This window comes from Poecilia formosa, unplaced genomic scaffold (genome assembly GCF_000485575.1).
Source record: "Poecilia formosa unplaced genomic scaffold, Poecilia_formosa-5.1.2 Scaffold177, whole genome shotgun sequence".
In the NCBI taxonomy this organism is placed as follows: Eukaryota; Metazoa; Chordata; class Actinopteri; order Cyprinodontiformes; family Poeciliidae; genus Poecilia; species Poecilia formosa.
The window spans coordinates 216,978-220,096 of NW_006800116.1; positions in this window are offsets into that span (position 1 = coordinate 216,978).

Genomic DNA, 3,119 nt, shown 5'->3' on the forward strand with positions numbered 1-3,119 from the left:
TTCTACCATTTATTTTGTACATTTTATTTTATATCTAGAGACATTGTCATGGCCCTCTGCTCTGTTTAATGATACTGAGCTGTGACTTTAACTTTGGCACCCATTAGCAGTATTAGTTGCTGTAATTTGAACACTTTGACACTGTGGTGTCATGATTTGCAGTGAGAGGTGGTGAGGAAGACACAGCGAACCCAGGTTGTAGGGAATGATGATGTCATAAATACCAAGTCCAATCAGCACAGAATGAGCAGAAGGCTAATAGCTCAATAATGGTAGCAACTGGTGCAGAAAATACACTGATGATAGACTTGACAACTGACAAGACAAGGATCAGACGAGGAACAAGAAACACAGGTGGGATTAAATATACAGAGGGTAATCAGGGAAATTTGCCATTGAGCCTCATAAATCATCATCATAGAGTGAAAACTGTGCATAACACAGGAAAGGTCAAAAAGCTGGGAACAATCAAGGGGTAGACAGGACAACACAGAGACTCAATAGACACAGAAACCTAAAATAAACACAAAAAAAACCTCAAATCCTCACATGTGGTGTCTTTGCAGCAATGCCAGCTTCTGAGAAATTATTTACATAGTCACTGCAGGAATGCATTAGCTCCAAATTACAGTCAAGTTGGACCGAGCCATCTGGATGACAGGAAAAGACTTTCTGACATCATTGGATAAATTCAACTGAGTTTGATATGAAGAGATTGTTGCTCTCAAGAAATGACACGTCACTGTTACCACATGTTTGAAACATACTACAGATTATTAATAAGCAGCAATTTTCTTCCTGTAGAGATTCAATAGTTCTTCTGATGAATAACTTTGGCTATCATGTTTATTTCTCAGGAGGCTTTGCAGCAGCTCCAGAGCAGGATGTAGGTGGTGGATATTACTGCTGGCATTTCGAGACGAGAGGTAATAAACTATTCTTTTGGTAATACACATTAAACATGACTATCATTAGCATTGTTGAGCTAGCTATTATTTTTTTGCTGCTGCTGTTTGTTTTTTACTGTCTCTAAGTAATGTTTATCCTGGCAATAGAAACTCTAACCAATGAATCCAAGCATACAAATGGCACAAAGATCTGTCACACATCTTGATTTATCTTGAATGATTTTGATCAGAAATCAGTGCAGTTTCTCAGTCAGTAATGCCTCTTCTCAGGTTTGTGTTGAGTCTCCATGTCCTACAGTCCAACAGGTGTCGACTTCTTCATTAATGCAGTCTTGTTCCAGAGAAGCAAGATGTAGGTTTTGCTATATTTCCATTTAGTTGTTTTTAATTGTTAAAATTTTGCAGATTAAAAACCTTTTGCTGATATTTACATTATTTAAATTATGTGTAAAACATCTCATTTGTTTAGAGGAAAGCTCTAAAATGTGCTTCTTTAGTGAACGTTTATGACACATTTCTTTTCCCTTTTGACTTGGCTTTTTTCCCCCTAGATTTTTAAGATATTTATAAGAGATTGGAAGAAGAAGTGCTTATGTAAACTGGTTCCACCTTAACTACCTATGAGTAGCTAATAAAATGTAAAACCTGTTTTATGTCCAAAACATGGACTTTGCTGGAGGGAAGTTTTAAGGATTTTGTTTTCATTGAATTCAAAATGTATTTAAACATTTGTGATTGTAATTGTGGTAATTTTAGTTAATTTAAGACAATTAATGTCTAAATAGAGACACGGATCCAAGAGTTGTTTCCTACCTTTATTGGACATTATGTCCAACAGAGTTCTAATCTGACTGGTTTTGAGTTTCAGTTGGAAATCTCTAATAAATGTCAACAGGATTCTGAGGGTGATCTAGGTTCCTAGCTTCCTATTTTGCAGGAAACAGGAAACTATATATTTTTTTTAATGTAGCAAAATTCTTTTTTAATAGGTGTAAATTAGATTTTTCTGTAAGTTAGAGCTTCCAGTTGTAGCCATGTCAGCTGTAAACTGAATGACGCTTCAGGCTCACTGTGAACATCAACCATTTTATGACCATTCCTGGGAATCGTTTATGATTCTTTCTACAACATCAGAGGTTTTTTCTCTGTTTTATTCACAGTCGTTTCCCCTGCAGCTGAGACAAAAAGCAACATAGTAGCAGTTCATTTTCAGGCTGACAGCATTTCTAAAAATGTTCTGAGCCATTTCTGGTTCCCTGCAGGTGGAGTGAAGCTCCGAGTGGAAGTGGCTCTGAAGTGGTTTTACAGCTGATGTGGCCCCACTGATAGGAGTCCACCTACACAGAGCAGTGGATTTATGTGGAGCTGCAGGCATCAGACTGCAAACTGGTTTTAATCCTAAAGACATGAGCTTAGAGACCGGTCCGTCACTTTGATCCAGACTAAAATACTTCAACATGACAGCTGCTTATGAAGAACATGAATATGATTAAAACCTTAAAATCCTGAAAGTATAAAACATACATTTAGAGTTGCAAATAATGATTGTTCTATTAATCGATTATTCAGTTGAGTGTTCTGATAAGTAACCTAGTAATCAAATTTAAAAATTCACATTTTGCAGGTTTTTCATTTAACCACTAATTATTTAATCTTGTAAATTATTTCATTATTTACAATATTAGAAATACACAAGAGAGCAAACAAATTAACATGTTATTGCCTAAAGTATAAGAACATATTCTGTACAGTTGATCATTTGTAGCAAAAAATTCATAAGCAGCTAAAAAAAATGCTTCTAGCATCATGTTTAGCTCAACTGTAGGGCTGATCTAATGACTATTTTTTAAAAATTCATAACTGAATTGGTCCAGATTATTGGCTGTCTGTTTTTTAGTGTGAATGAGACCTGTCTTTGGAACTGTAGGGAATAATACCATTTTGTAGAAAGAGTTAGAAGCTCGGCGCACAGGCTCACAGCAAATAACAGTTATAATGATCCCAGAAGATGACGGCATAATGAGCAAAATAATAAAGAAGGAATTATACGGGTACTAACAGGATATTTAGAAAATAAGATTGTAGTATTGGGTTTAACAGGCCAAGCCGTACTGATTCAAACTAAATTGCACTGTTGGGGTGCAGGTATTTCTGTATTTATTTATTTTTAAAAATAGTGTCAGGATATTGATGATCTTTATTGCTGTCCTT